The sequence below is a fragment of the Ciconia boyciana genome, chromosome 12, assembly GCF_034638445.1.
Source record: "Ciconia boyciana chromosome 12, ASM3463844v1, whole genome shotgun sequence".
Taxonomy (NCBI): domain Eukaryota; kingdom Metazoa; phylum Chordata; class Aves; order Ciconiiformes; family Ciconiidae; genus Ciconia; species Ciconia boyciana.
In genome coordinates, this window is record NC_132945.1 from 23,198,992 (window position 1) to 23,214,609 (window position 15,618).

General features: G+C 47.1%; 1 long non-coding RNA gene across 1 annotated transcript; it reads left to right on the plus strand.

The window, feature by feature from the left end:
- Positions 1–267: 267 nt before the first annotated feature.
- Positions 268–13,435, plus strand: LOC140658548 (uncharacterized). Its single transcript, XR_012044764.1, has 3 exons — positions 268–366; positions 1,493–1,570; positions 12,620–13,435. It is a non-coding gene; the product is annotated as an uncharacterized lncRNA (long non-coding RNA).
- The last annotated feature ends 2,183 nt before the right edge of the window (positions 13,436–15,618 follow it).

The window sequence follows — 15,618 nt, forward strand, 5'->3', positions numbered from 1 at the left end:
CTGTCAACTGAGCTGCAGTAACAGTCCGTGTGCATGTTTTTAATCTACGCCAGCAGTGAGATAACATCCACTTCACACATGCAATAGGCTAAGAGTGAATATGCACTTCATTACACGAGTTAGCAGGCAGGTGGCAATTTGCAGTCGTGTATTCCTTTTCAGCTGTGTGCCTGTACTTTAAGATGATGAATGACTATAAAATGCAGATTAACCACTATTAGTGATAGGGAGAAGAATCAGGTTACTGATTTATTTTTTTCCCCCCTTAGGTTTTATGCAGGTCAGCTTCATTTGGCGTGAACTCATGTTTTACTGTTTAGCAAGAAAGGCAGTGAAGCAGCAGAAATATTCCTGAGCACATTCTAGGTACGTACCATTGTTGAAGCCACCGGTGATACATGATGATCTCTCCTTCTCGAGGCTCCCCAAAGACTGGCTGTTTCTTTGGAGACCTTGACTAGCCCTTGCGTGCCGAGCAGAATAAGCAGCAAGAAGCACCGTGCGGTTTGTCACCAGGCTCTTTGCTGTCCTGTGTTGATTGTGCAGATCCATTTAACATCTGACTCAGCTTTACTGTTTTCCACTGGAACGTTGTTAGCAAGTCAAGTCCCAGTGTGTGCTTAGGGGTTTTTTGCACCCCCGCCCTGCATAGTTATTAATTTAATGGCTACGTTACAGAAGGTGGCAGGTGTTGTTTTTAATTTGAATACATTGCTGATTTCTCTCAGGGAGTCTTTGTCCCCATATTAGGAGAGAACAGAAAGAATACTGTACTGGAACCATCTCATGATATTTTTACTACATCCTACTCATCTTTTTTTTTCTTCTGACAGAGGGTTATATATCTTAATTATCTTCTGGCAAATCGTTATTTTTTCCAGTTTATCATTTCATATGTTTGAAACTGAAGCTATTTATAGCCTTCCCTTTTACTTGCTTCTGTCTAAATATATGTTAGGGTTGCTTGCAAGGGACAAACAGACAAACAGCACAGACATCCCCTTTTCGGAAAAATGGGGAAATACATCAAAGACTCCTCTTTCTTCTTTCCTCTCAGACATAGTCACACACATTTTACCATTATTATCTGGTCACTGTGGAGAAATAGAATGAAAATAAGCAAAAAGAGATAAAATGAATATGCTCCAAACCCACTTTTTTCTAACTAGGTTACTGAATATGGCCATGTATGAGTGGCAGTAAGGTATAAGATATACAGGGCATCAGTGTTTAACAAAAGCAAGCATGTATTCCAGCATGCTCGGAATGCTTACCTGGGAACCTGCTTCCCATTATGCTTCAAGCAGTTCCCTGGACAATTAAATTTGCAGTTATATTACATTCCTCAATTCCTCATTTGTGTCTCATTCAGTGATGATTTTCATCACCCTGTGAAACAATTCGAGGTTTTGCTTTCCTGGAGAACAAAGCTAACAGACCATGTGAATTTATCACAGTTTATACATGTTAAACAAGTGAATCTCCATTTCAGGACTGCACAAGAACCGCTAGATTTGAGATCCTGGTGCGAGGTGGCTGTGGGAGCAAGTTGCAGCATGGTCACTCCTAGGTGAGTAAACCACTGAGATATGAGAAGTCTGTTCTCACCCGGTTAAATCTTAACTCTACGTTCCCCTTGTTACAGTGCCATGGAAACAGCAAAATTGCAGTAATTCCTTTTGGCCGGGCCTCTGAGTCCCTTCAGAGTTCACCCCTGTTGATAAAAGAGTTTTAGAAGAACGTAGAAGACCAGTACATCCATTAGTGTGCAGTACTAGGGAGCAGGAGAGACCTTCACGTTGCAGCACACGCTAAAAGGTCGCTGTATTTGTTAGGAGGGGCAGCAGCCCGACCGCACTACAGCCGTGGTGAAAGGAGCCACTGCTTTTTGTGCCACTTCCTCTCCCACCGCCTTCATTTCAAACCCAGCGTCTTCCCGGAAAGGGCTAAAAGGAGACAGATGCATTCATTTTGTTACTGCTGGTTGCTTAATAACACGCTTCAGTCATTGTTAGCCAGCTTTCAGGCTCGGGTGTTAAAGATAAAACTGAAGTACCAGCCATCAGGTCAGTGCTGTCCCACTAGCAAAGAAGAAAAAGATGTGCAGTTTCTAGAAATGACGTGACCGGTTTATTTTGTTATGTTCTTGAGACATTTTGCGAGCCAGCTAGCAAGGGTTGGACAAGTCCCACTGAATCTCAGAATTCACAGTAAGAGAATAATGTAAATGCGAATTGTTTGACAAAGGCTAACAGCCAGATGCTGCTCTGTGCCTCATTAGAGTAAAACATGTAGGGATTTCAGTGTCATCAGCAGACTCATTCTAGTTGTACAGTCAGGTAAGAGAATTTGGCCCAAAGAGACTGAAAAGAACTGATGTATCACTTTTATTTGGTTGAATATAGCTGTCATGCTCTCTTCAGGAGAATATTTTAACCAGGCCCCATATAATATTGCCTGTACTCTATGACTAATTTCTATAGCAATACTAATTTCATTCTGTAGCAATTTATTGACCAAGGAAGAACTAAATTGCTTGGCAGGATAATGAAGAGAAGAAAGAACCTAGCAGGAGGGTTAAGTATGGCAGATTTCATTGACCACAAGAGTACTAACTATAATACAATGAAAGTTCCTGTAAGAAAATAAATAAGGAGCTTAATATATCACTAGCAGGTACGAGCTGCTTAATCTGCTGAAAGAAATGGTGTTTTTGTCTGCTTGGAAGCCAGGCTCCATCTTGCCCGACATAAAAATTGTTTCAGAGCCTCAAGCCATTAGCTCATAAAGAACACAGAAAATAATGTCGTTGTAGTACTTCTGCTAATGTCATCTCCCTATCATTGCCATGCTAAATCAGAAAAAAAAAAGTTAAAAGATGTAAATTGTTCTTAAAATCAAGGGGGAGAGTGTTTGTGTGGTTTTACTGGTGTTGGGTCTTTTTAAACATTATGGATGATGTTGGTAAACTCGTATTAAGTGGAAAGTGGTTTTACTTCTTCCCCTGCAGGTTTTACAATTATTAAAATACAGAGGTTATAATGTAATTTATTTAAATCTGTTCTGAGGAATGTAGAATAAAATATTCAAAATGACTCAGACCTGCTGAGTTTTTGAGGATCTTTTAGAAAGATTCCCAAGTGTCTGAATGAATCCAGGAAGATTAAGCATCAGAAATACACTGCTTAAATAATGAGCTTGTAATTGCAGCTTTTATGTACTAGGAACAGGCATTTTGGTCATTTGCTCTCCTTAGCTGAGATGGAAACTGCCTCCCCTTAATTCACTTTTACTCTACCGTGGAAGATAGTTTATACAGAGCACTGAGGCTCCGCTTGCTTAAATGGTGAGGCTGTAACAGCAAACTGGATCAACTAACATTTTGGTATTTGTTGGAGTACTTCTGATTTCAGATTCCTAATTTGCCAAACCAGAGACCAAGATCAAAATTTATTGCTGGTGTAAGCAGATGTCAATCCATTGGTCTGAAAAGATTAAAGATTGCTGGAAATTATCCCAGTACAGTCTTGGCATATCAGAACTCCTTTTGCATCCCACATTTCTTTGAAACCCAGCCCTCCCTCTCCACCCCCTTAAAAAAAGCAGAGGTGATGCAAGCCTTCCAAATAAACACATTCTTAGAGCTGGGTCAGGAAAGGATTTCAGAATGACGAAGAAAAATAACAGGGCTTCCCTCTCTTCATCCAGCCGCTCCCTTCGCAGAGCAGAGCCAGGACAGCTCATCCTCACCGGGCTGCTGGGGGGCTTGTGTGGCACCTTTCACCCCCGCGTTCCAAAGTATTTAAGCAGCAATGACAGCTCAAAGCATGCCTGCAAGATGGTGGCACCTCTGCACGATCTTTTTTCCACACAGGGGAAAGCGTATAGAGGACTGAAAGACAAGACTTTTGCACAATTACACGTATTTGGTGCTGCATGGGATAGGTAGGTTAATACCTACCCTTTGGCTAATTAGGAGCGAGCGGTTGTGCATTTGTGGTGATTGCGCATACATCTTTCATGCACGGTTGTCCTGGTTTCGGCTGGGATAGAGTTAATTTTCTTCCTAGTAGCTGGTATAGTGCTCTGGTTTGGATGCAGTATGAGAATAATGTTGACAACACACTGATGGTTTAGTTGTTGCTGAGCAGTGCTTACACTGGTCAAGGACTTTTCAGCTTCCCATGCTCTGCTGGGTGCACAAGAAGCTGGGAGGGGGCACAGCCAGGACAGCTGACCCCAACTGGCCAAGGGGCTATTCCATACCATATGGCGTCATGCGCAGTATAGAAACGGGGGGAATTGGCTGGGGGGCAGCGATCACTGCTTGGGGACGGGCTGGGCATCGGTCAGCAGGTGGTGAGCACTTGCATTGTGCATCACTGGTTTTGTACGTTCTTTTATAATGATTATATTTTATCTTCCTCTGCTATCCTATTAAACTGTCTTTATCTCAACCCATAGGTTTTACTTTTTCCCCCCCGATTCTCTCCCCCATCCCACTGGGGTGGGGGGAGGGTGAGCGAGCGGCTGGGTGGTGCTTAGTTGACAGCTGGGGTTAAACCACGACAACGGTTTTGTATCTAAGCATTCAACAAATTATGTCTTCGCTCTCCTGTTCAAAGTAGCAGCGTACTCATGGCTTTGCTAAAGACGGTCTGGGAGTCCTGCCCCACGTAGCAATACATCTGACTTGAATCCTGCCTGCTTTTCAAATCTGTATCTGACCTGTGATGGTTCTCATGTAACTTTTTTATCTACTTATTTTTCCTCTTTCTGCTCCACCGCCTGTGAATAGGCTGAATCTATTGCAATGGGGGAAGGTCCAATCACTGTGTGCAGGTCACTTCTGCGATACCCCGCCGCTTGTTCTGGCAGAATGCTGCTTCCGTACAGGGTGAAACCCTTCACCTCATCTGTAGGTTAGAAATTATTCACAAGTAGAGTGGTGAGAAATGTATTAGTGTGATCCTTTCCAAACCCGAAGGCTTGAATCCAGTTTCGATTAGAAGATGGTGAGCTAATTTCTTGGAAAGATGAATTTGGTTCCAGTCCTCCCTCCTAATACCCTTCTGTGGCTGCTGGCCCAGAGTGGCTCCGTAGTCATACATCTAGCTGAATATGACCCAGCGCCTTTCCATCTCCATCAGAAGCCAAAAACATGTTTCGACGTAGATGAAAATAGTGTTTCCATTTCATCTGCAGGCTCCAGTCTGGCATGCCTGTGACTGGAATTGAGAAGGTTTCTCAGAGCCACGAATGCTTGCCTGGCTGTTGGAGGGGACAAACAGCTATCAGCTCATTACCTGGCCATAAAAATACATTTCCTATATAGAATGTGTCAAATCCTCTTCCTGAGATGACAGTAAATGGTAAGAGGATTGTCAGTCTGGGATAGACAAACTTGAAACGGAGCTGGAGTAGTGTTCAGCTTAGTTTTTTCCTTTTTTTTTTTAAAAAAAAGGGGAGAAACTTAATGCTGGAAAACTGAACCAACTTTGCAGTTTGGGATATTGCAACTCCATTAATCAACGGGGCAGGTTCACCAATAGCTTCAGGAAATCAAACTTTCTTCTGTGATCTCTTCTCAGTGTACCTCAGCCCCAAGCTGCAGAGAAATCAGATGGTGCAAAGAATCAGAAAGTGACTTTTAAGCTGTTCAGCTCCCTCAGTCCTTGACATCCCCAAAGATAATACCAAGAGCCAGTTACAGGGCTGTCTCATGCTGACATGTGAGTACTGCTCTGAGAAATACCTGTTCATTTCCTATTGCCCAAGGAAGCATTTGGTTCTCCTGAGGCATTGTAAGAGCTGACAAGAAAGGCTTTGCTTTTATTTCTTATTTTTAAACATAACTCAGTATCCTGAGCCTTAGCTGTCTTCGTCTCACTTCAGTCCAAGAGTGCACAGATCATGTTTATTCTTTTCAGCTCTTGGCAGCACCAGCACTCGTCTAAAGTAGCTGTCCCCCCTTAACTAACCTGGAGTCAAGCACAGAAGAAAATCTGTGCAGTACTCAAATTGAGGAGAGGGATAACAAGGACAGGAGGTAAGCAGCAGACTTCCGACAGCGAGGTGGCACTTGGGCAGCATGAGCACGGCCCAGCTAAGGGCTGGGAGAGAGGAGATCTTCTCCATCCTGTTATCTGCAAGCAGCAGGGATGCTGCGAGGTAGGGAAGCTAACACTGCAGCCGTAAGATGGACTGCAGGCATAAGATGGGCCAATTTTGGAGCTGCTGCATTTAATTGGACTATGCAGAAGGCTCCCTGTAGACTTTCATTGTTCTCGCACTTCTAAGAGGAGTAACTGTGGTCTAAACGTGGAAAGGAGGATGGGGGGAGAAGAGGGGTGATACCAGATTGCTGCTGTACCCCCTGGCTGGTCAGTGCTCTATGTCTGCCCCCATTTCAAGGCAATAACAAGGGGATGTTACTTTAACTACAAATTTTGTTTAAGGCTTTACTGGTTTTGAGGCATGAACGGATAATGATAGTGGAGAGAAAAAGGCACCTTTTCTCAGTTACAAGGTAGTTAGGAGACGTCCTGTCTTCCTTTCCATCTGCTCAGGAACAAGGTCATGAGTTAGGCAGGTGGCTGGACTGAAGAAGGTCAAACCTTTGATTCTCTCCTTGGCTCATGGTCAGTTGAGGTGGTTTACACCCAACCCTGTTAAACTGCCCGAGATACAGTCCTTAAGGTTAGGGTGTATCTGCTGGGGCCTCTCTTCAACAGGTTCCAGATGGCCCTTGTTTGAAAAACCATTAATAAATGAAAGTAGCTGTCTTTCCATCCTGGAAACTCTTTCTTCCCTCAGTATCTCCTGGGTCATATATGGGGTGTGCTGTTCCAAGCCCAGATTCCCATTTCAATGTAATTAGATTGTCGTCCCTATCTCTGTCTTAATTAAATAAGAAGCCAAGCATGGGCAGATAGGAGACTTAACACTGCTGGGCTGTCAGCTTTGGAGAGGAGATCCAGGCAATTTGTTTTAACGGGACAGTTTATTACCAGCTTTTCTTCCCCTTAGACAGATGACTGCTTATTTCCTCCTTCCTGTTAATGACAACAACAAAAATTGTGAATGAACAACTGTTTCCTGCAATTTGTTTAAAAATATACTTTTGACCACAGCTAGCGTAGGCAGCAGTTGGCTTATTGGACTAGTCCCAGGGGTGGTGTCCCTCTGAAGCAGGTGTCTTGCTGCTTGAGAAGGAGTTTGGGCATTGGGTAACGTAATGACTCCCCCCTTTTCTTTTTTAATAGCTGAGTCTTAGAGAACAGGGAGGCTTCTGCCTTTCACTGGGTCCAGTTCCTGCTGTCTCATTGCCTTGCTCTTCCCTCCCTTCCATCCTCCCAAATTGCCTCTAGATGATGCCTCCTTCTTCCCCTTCTGCCGGCTGGGAGAGCGAGGCGGTGAGAGCCGCTAGACTCGGGTGTGCTCCGGAGCTCCCCAGCATTTCCCACTCCTCCAAGACCGTGCGGATACCTGCACCGGCAACGCTGAGGCTCTGCATCCCGCCTGGCCTGTGATATAGGGTACGTCTCACCGGGCTGAAACCCTGCGTAGTGAGAGCTCAAACCGCTCGGGGGCCAGTGGGAGCCCGAGGCCAGGCGGCTTGGGGGTTTGACCGGCATCATGCAGCTTGCGAGGGGTGCCCAGAGCGCAATGGCGAGTGGGACGGTGGATCAGGACCAGTGTGGATTAGCACCTGGGTGACATGGATAGCAGGCAGAGCTGTGGGTCTGGAGACAAGTGCGCTGGCAGAGAGTAACGCAATAATGAAGGTTTAGCACAAGGACAAAAGAAGGGCCTTCAACAGCAGAGAAAATTTCTTGCCTTTAGAGATGGGGGATGGTTAGACAGGGAGAAATGTGTGGAGGAGGAGAAAGTACAAAAAAGCCAAAAAGCTCTAGAACAGGGACAGGAGGGTGGAGTCTTTAAATAGACATTTGGAGCTAAGGAACATCATTACATACCTGTTCACTCTGCACCCAGGCACATTCCCAATGTGTCAGCCACTACAGGGTCTGTTCAGTTTTGAGGCTGGGAAGCGCTCTAGACCATGTTTACACCCTGAACAGTTTGGATGTGAGACAATTTAAGACTCAGAGGCAGGGCTCTGGCCCAACTCTAACAACAATGCAAATGTAGCTGTGATTTAACTGGTGGCAGTGTACGTTATGAAAGTGTTGAAAGGCTTTTGCCATACATGCAAATATATAACAGAGCTGTTGATGTTGAAATACTTTTTTTTTTTCCCCTACAACCGATGAAATATTGATGAGTATTTCAGCACACGAAGAGACTATTAACTTTTGGCTTTAGCCGACTTAGCTAAGAATTTGAGGGCTGCGGCAGCTCCGTGAAGAATTCTCTGCCATTAGTTCACTCCTCCTCACATGAACCATACCCCAGACTCATTTCTCTCTCTGGTCGCAGCTGCAGCATTTTGGCACAGGGAAAGGGCACCCACTGCTGCTGAAGAACTCGGTGCTTTACGGCTGAAAACCAAACATCCCGAATTCCACCTGGAGCCTGCTGGCAGCAAATGCGGGGCCCAGAGCAGTTATCTGGTGTTTTCTCATGGTGACACGTGACTTGGTAAGCAGGATCTCACATTACCTTTTGCTCCCCAGTAGTTTCCAGGTGCGATCCCACGAAGAAATGCATTGTAGAAATCTAATCTTGAGGTGACAAAAACAGATGGTTGCAGCAAGATTCCTGCATAGGCAGGGGGTCCTAACACAGGTCTGCAGGATACTTGCAGCTTGTGAAGCCTTTCGTAGTTGCTCCAGAAAGAGTTTTCAGGTGTGTGTTATATTGCGTTGCAGGTGGGTTTTGCTACGTGGCTTCCATCCTGCTGTCCCACCCAAGCAGCCTTTCTTGAACAGAAGTCTGGGCTAGTGTCCTGCACTTAGGATGGTGTGTACATTTAGTAATTACAATTAATAATTTTGTAAAAATGTGCCTGCTTTTCCCAGCTTCCAAATGGCTCAGCATGCTTGTACTTCTTGTTTTCTCATGATGAGCTGTCTACAAAAGCTGTATCTTAAATTTCGTTCCAGACCTTTAACACCCTGAGCTTAGTGAGAGAAACAAACTGCCAGAGGAAGCAATTAGCTTAAATTTACCTGAAACCAAAATCTTACCCAGTGACATGAATGAATCCCAAGTGGTTCATGCCTGGGAAGGAGTTTCAGCAAGCGGAGATCGAGTTGCTTTTCAGCTGGGATGCTCTCAGGCTTTATATCCCTTGTCAGATGCCAGCTGTCACCCTGTTTTCCTCAAGAAAGGCTCCACCAACCTAAACTTGCCCCAAGGTCCTCCCTGCATTAAGAACAGGGTATAGAACTGGATTTGTCCGACAGAACAGACATTTTGGGTGATGCTTTGGATTATCCTTTGGTAACTTTATGATGCTGAAAGCTTGACTTGTTTACTGGCCTGGGCCTGATGATCAGTGATAGACCGGGGGGTCCCAGGGATCCTGCCCAGCAAATAAACAAGACTAGCTTTGCACCAGTCAAGAGGGAGTGCCACGACCTGATGGTCATGCCATCTGCACGACCTGACAAGCGTTCTGTGCGTCAGGATTTGATTTAGCTCATGGGCCAGATAGCGAGATGCAAGTCCTGAGCGACTGGGGCTTTCCTTTGGAGTCTGTTTAACCACGTGTTTGTGTGGAGGCAGAGATTACATAAATGAGTGGGAGACGGGGTAGTGTTATTTATGTTACAGGCTCATCCTGTATGTGTGAAGTGCAAATAGTGCGATTTAGAAACCGGGTGCTGTTGGTGTATATGCTGCAGCATGCCGAAAGCTGAGCGAGCCGGCTGGCTGGCAGGGTTTGTCACCGGTCCTGAATGTCATGTGACGCTTCAGTTCCAGACAGCAGACCAGGGCCGGCCGGGATTCATCAAAGGATGGAAGAAGACAGACAATAGTGCTAGGAAAGCCAATATTTAAAATCCAAACCCGATTCTGGAAAATATTTCCTACCTTTATGATGAGCCCTGGATTTGAAAATTGCCGCACCTTGAAGCGTGCAGATCGCAAACCTGAACTGATTGTGCGTGCTGCCACGCTGTGCGAAGGAGTACCGCTGCTGTGTGTCGCTCCTGCCTGTTTTAATACTACCACCCTAGAAACCTGTTTACAACCAAATAATCCGTGCAGAAATGGCACGGGTTTGGTTAATAACGCCTGGCAAACAGCACGGCCTGGGTATCAACGTCACGGTCTGATCTCTAGGCAACAGCTTCTCCTCTGCCTCGTACTGTTGCTCTTTCTGAAATGGGAGGGATAAAGAGTATTAATAAGAACCCAGGCAGGCTGTAAAGACAGCACACCGCTTGGGAAGAGGGTGCTGCTGTATCTTCACTAATAAATCAGGATCGTTATCACAGCAGGGGAGAGAAAGAGAACCCAGAGCAAAGGCATCTGGTGTGAATTATGTCTCTGAGCCTGCTGGAGCTCTCCGTCTTCCCGAAGCACTTGCTTCAGCTAAGCCAGCAGCCATTAATCCCATCCACTCCTGCCGGAAAGCTGATTCTGGGTCGAGGCAAATATTTCTTGTGTCTGACAGTTTGGCTTTTTTTTTTTTTTTCCTTTTTAATACTTGCTGTAATGAGCAAGAGCCCAGAAGTGCTCGGAGTGCTTTCTGCGGGGTCTACGGACGTGCGTGTCAACGCAAGGAAATACAAAAGCCAGAGCAGCTTTCTCTTTGTGCAAGTTCAGTCGCCCCTTTCGGCTCCAAATACATGTGCATATATAAAGAGAGGAGTGCCAGCTGCTGAGCACAGGGGCTTAACTGCAGCACTGTGTCTCTACAGAATCCATTTCCTCCACAGTGCTTTTCCTTCAGGGGAATTTGGGGGGGACGTAGGGGGAATGCCAGTAGCAAAACTCCTGAATTCATTAGTTTCTGATTTCACCCAGACTTGTTAAGACACAAATGCCCCGAATGTGATTTTCTAAGAGTAATCCTGACTTATGCAACTAATCCTATTTGCCTTTTTTTTTTTTTTTTTGATGGGAGGGGAAACACCAAAGGGGCTTTTTAGCTTGAAAGCTTGCATGGACAAAGCTGTCTTCATACACTGGTACTGTGATGCACGGCCTGAAGACCTGTTTCAGGTGATGCGTGCTAACATAACACAGCATGTCAGAGAATATTTTACAGACATTTGCTCGGTATTTATGTCAGATTTTCCCAGGGTTTACCATGGTACAGTACTAGCACTTACATGGGTAAGAACTTGTATTTTTCAGCCAGAGAAACCTTACGGATTTGTCCGATAGCCTTTTGTTCCTCAGCAAAGGTGGTGGAACTTGAACCCTCGATAACCAAGTCTGTATTTTTTAGAAATAAATGTGAATCACAAGAATAGATTTGACCTACGTTTTCTATAAAATGACAGAGCTAATGCCAGCAAGCCCTTGTTGGGGGGTTTGTCTCAATGAGACCTAAGGAGGTCATTAAGAAGCTGCGTTGTATGGGCGAGCGTGGTGCCACTGCCCTCTAACAGAACAGACTATTTTATGTCCTGCGCGTTTTCAGCGTCCTCACTCTTACCCCGCTTCCCTCTGCTGCTAGTCTGGAACCAAAATCCTGGCTTCCTGGCAGCCATCACAAGGCTATTACTAAGGGGCTGGGTCTCCTCCAGTTGGTTGTTTGGAGGGAGCCTGGTAGCTTGGCATGGCGACGCAGAACAGGGGTAGATCTCAGCACTGCTTTTCTCCTCCGTGGAGCCTGGTTTAGACTAATCGTTTCCAAATGAACATACCCAGCAGCTGGGCAGGTTCTGAAGCTCTGGCTCTCAAGCTGCTCTGCCTTGCATGAAGCATGTTTTGATGACCGGGGGCGGGCTGAATGAATGAAATTCTCATCCCCAAAATGTTGATTTGCAGTGCCTCATGCCAGTGCTCTTGAGAAGCTAGGAAAGCTGTGTGCTGGATGTTTACCAAGTGCTGAATAATGCATAGTAGTGAATCACAGACAGATTTCCCTTTCTTCCTATTAGAATTCTTGTAAGCAGTAATAAGGTTGACCCAGAACAAAAATAACTCCAATGGACGATGGTACAGTGAGGTATTAGGGGACTCCCTATCTCACAACCAAAGCTTAAACAGTGAATTTACTGTTTCCAAAAAGTTTTAACTACAATGCATGGGAGCAAGTGGTGTGCTAAGACCTTTCCTTTAAGGAAAACAAAAAAGAAAAAGAAGGTGGTAAAAATGGATGCTTAAATGTTATAGTGGCTCATTTAAATTAAATGCAAAGTTTATCTGTTTGCTATAGAGCTGGAACCGATAACAAATGGTGACAGGTAACATGAGAGGATGGGTGAACAGGTTTTTCTGAGTAATACCTAATGACCTGGATAAAATAATGGAGCAGAAATGCAGTTTAGGGGACCCTGGATGTGACCAGAAACTCCTCCAGAAGGAGGTGTTCCAGCCTGGGTAACAATCCTGAGCTACCTGGATAACAATAATTTCTTATTTCTCTCTCCTTAGGCTAGCACAGAGGAATAAAGAAGCCATTCCAACCACGTGGATATTGTTAACTGTTCCTGGCTTAGCTTTGCTTTCACTGTTTCTGTTTTGTTACCAGATTGCGTGTGTGAAAAGGAAAAGAGACAATATTTATAAGTTCAAGAGAAGACAAAAAGGTGAACTGACTGAAGCACTAAAATCAAATGGATCCAACTTACAGCTGCCTCTGTCTCTCCAAACAAGAGAAACCCCGTCTCTTGTGCTGAGGAGGGGTGGTGTTATTCAGACTGCTAGTACTGGTGATCGGGGTACCAGATCACCGGTACTCCTTTTCCTGGAACACCTTTCTCTTCTGCTGTTCTTCTCCCTCCAAACAGTTTCTGCCTCCAGTATTAATAACATCAGGCTGTCAGTCGTTCCAGAGGTTTCCTTGAAGTCAGCGGGTTCCAGTATTATTTGTACTCTCGGGGCAAAGGACTGTCACAACTGAGGTGTTATGTGGTTGTTCTGCTCTGGATTTTGCTCTCGTGAGTTACTGCTTACCCAGCTACACTTGGGGTGTGCAACAATAATACCGCAGTCTGCAGTGCTCGTAGCACAACAGTTGGACAAAAACAGTCCTACAACACCCGATGCGTTACTGAAAGATGGTTGTTTTCATTAAAAATCCCTAACTGCCGCTTTTGATATGTTGCTGTTATGCACCTGAGTCCAGTTCTGAGCAGCTGTGCGGAACAGCAAGCTCCTTCTTGTAGAGCAGGGTTTTCACCTTCAAAGCGTCTTCCTTTCTGTGAAGCTGCTGCCTGTGCTTTTTCCTGACTTAGAAAAACGCTTCTCAGATCAACCAACTTCCTCACAAGGACTGATAGCTGCTGCTCTTTTCCCCAAGACAGGAACGCTGTAGTTGCACATTTTTGCCATTTACTCGTCATCGCCTCAGTAACAAAAAATCTCTTTGTCATCAACTTGGCATATGAGTACGTACCGTATACGCACAGCACTTTGCAATGCCTATAAGTGAGGGACCTCTGGCTTCCACTGAGTGTAATTTTCTGCTCTTCCAAGGCAAGGCAAGGATGCAGGTGCCATCCTCCCAGTCCCCATGCTGAAAAGCTACACCTGGGGGATACAGTCTGCTCAAGTACGGCGTGCTGGGGAAGGCGTTTGTAGACGTAAGTGATTTGCCTGAGCTTCTCCTAGATCTCAAAAATATTGTATTTTGTAGGTACATAAAGTTATTTCTCTAGGTATGTGTCTGATTTTCTCTGTTACACACAGAGATGCTGGTGATCTGTTAACTGCTGTAGACAATAATAAGAGGAAGGACATTTATCTTTAGTGAGAGAAACGGGATTTCTCTCGTTTGGAGGTGGAGGCAGCTTTGAGTTAGATCTGTGTCTTGCTGCTTCTCCCTTCGCTCGTTTACAAGTTGCTGTTTAACTTCAGCCACAGTAGTTCATCTGAAAAGGCTTCTTATATACACGCTTATCCCACCGTTCTCTCAGTCTTTCGCTGCCTAGAAGAGGGACAGCACTCTATCTTCCCTCCGTTTCCACCCTATTGCTTTTTGATACCTCGCAGATTCCTTCTGTACTCAGACGCTTGCCTCAAGGAAAAATGACTAAAATGAACCCAACTGTACCGCTGGGTCAGGCAGCTTCTCTCCGAGCTGTCCTTCTTTGGAGGTTTACCTTGCAAAACCAGCCGGCAGGAGTGCTGAGGCCGGCTATCGTGTCGGGAGAGCGCATTTCCAAAGTTTTACTGGGACTGATGGAGAGATTTCACCTTACCCAGAGCCACATCACTCTCTTACTGAAGCCTCGTTTCCTTTACATTAGTTCTCTGGACTTTTTATTCTTCAATTTTTTGTGGGGTTTTTTAACTTTACATATGCTCCCCGGTGTGCTGTGCTACAGGTAGACACCTCTAGTCCCTTCTGCTTTTACATCAGTCTTGGTAACTAAAGGCGGTCGTTAACAGCACCTGCTCTCCCGTGGGCTGCAGTAACGCATTTCCCTGTCCCTGAGGCCGTGCCCAAAAGCCAGGCCGTTCCTCGCAGCAGGGCTGGGGCTCCCCGCAGCCCTCAGCATCCTCTTTGGCTTTTCCTGATGCTTTTCTTTTTTCAGGCTATCCCTCAGCCCGAATGTTACCTTCCTGTGCTGCACAGGGTGCTGGTGTGCCGGACCCCCACAGAAGCGCAGCGCCTATGGCCAGTGGTTGCCGCCCCTGCCTCCCCTCGCCCTTCTTCATCAAAAGATGCTGAAAAACTCCCTTTTCTGTATCGGAGGGAGGCAGATCTCGTAACGTACTTCTCAAGCACCTTTCAGAAATTAACCTATCACCGACAACGTCAGACTGTTGCCATTAACGGGTGCTTCGCCAGCGCAGCGGAGGTGAGGGGGCAGCTGAGGGCAGCCTGGGGGACAGATGAGGGGGGCCTGGGGAGGCTGTGGGGAGGCCGGGGTTGCTGCTGGGGGCACGGTTCGGGGCTCGCCGGGGCCCTTGGAGCGGGGCCTGCGGTTGGTCTGGGGCCCGGGGGAAGGGGCCAGGCCGGGGGGCTCCGGCTCCGGGCCCACGGGCCCCGGCGCGACGAGCGCCCGTGCCGCGCCCCCGCGGCGCATGCGTGAGGATGGGCTGCGGGCGGGGGAGAGGCCGGCAGGGGGCGGCAGGGCGCTGCGCGGCTCACGCATGCGCCCTGCGTGCGCCGTCGTTGCGGCCGCGCTGCGGTGTCCCCAGGCCCTCTCACACACGGCACCGAGCCCGGCGAGGCCCCGCAGGCCGCCTCAGAGACACTGCGGGGCGCCCGCGGCACCGGGCCCGTGGGCACCGGGAGCGGCGCAGCGCTGCCCGGCCCCGGGGATCCCGGAAGCAGCGCTGGCCGTGTCTGGCGGCAGTGCGCAGGCGCGAAGACAGAAGCGGCCAATCGCGGCCGCTGTGCTGCCACGCGCGACCGGGTCGGGCATGCGCCCTGCAGCCAGCGGCGCGCTGGTGACGTCGCCACCGGAAGCGCTGCGCCGCGACTTCCGGCTGGAGGCTCGTCCGGCGGGCAGCGCTGCCGCGGGCCGGGCCGGGCCGGGGGTGAGCGGGCGGGAGGCGCCGGGGAGGGCCCGGCGGGAG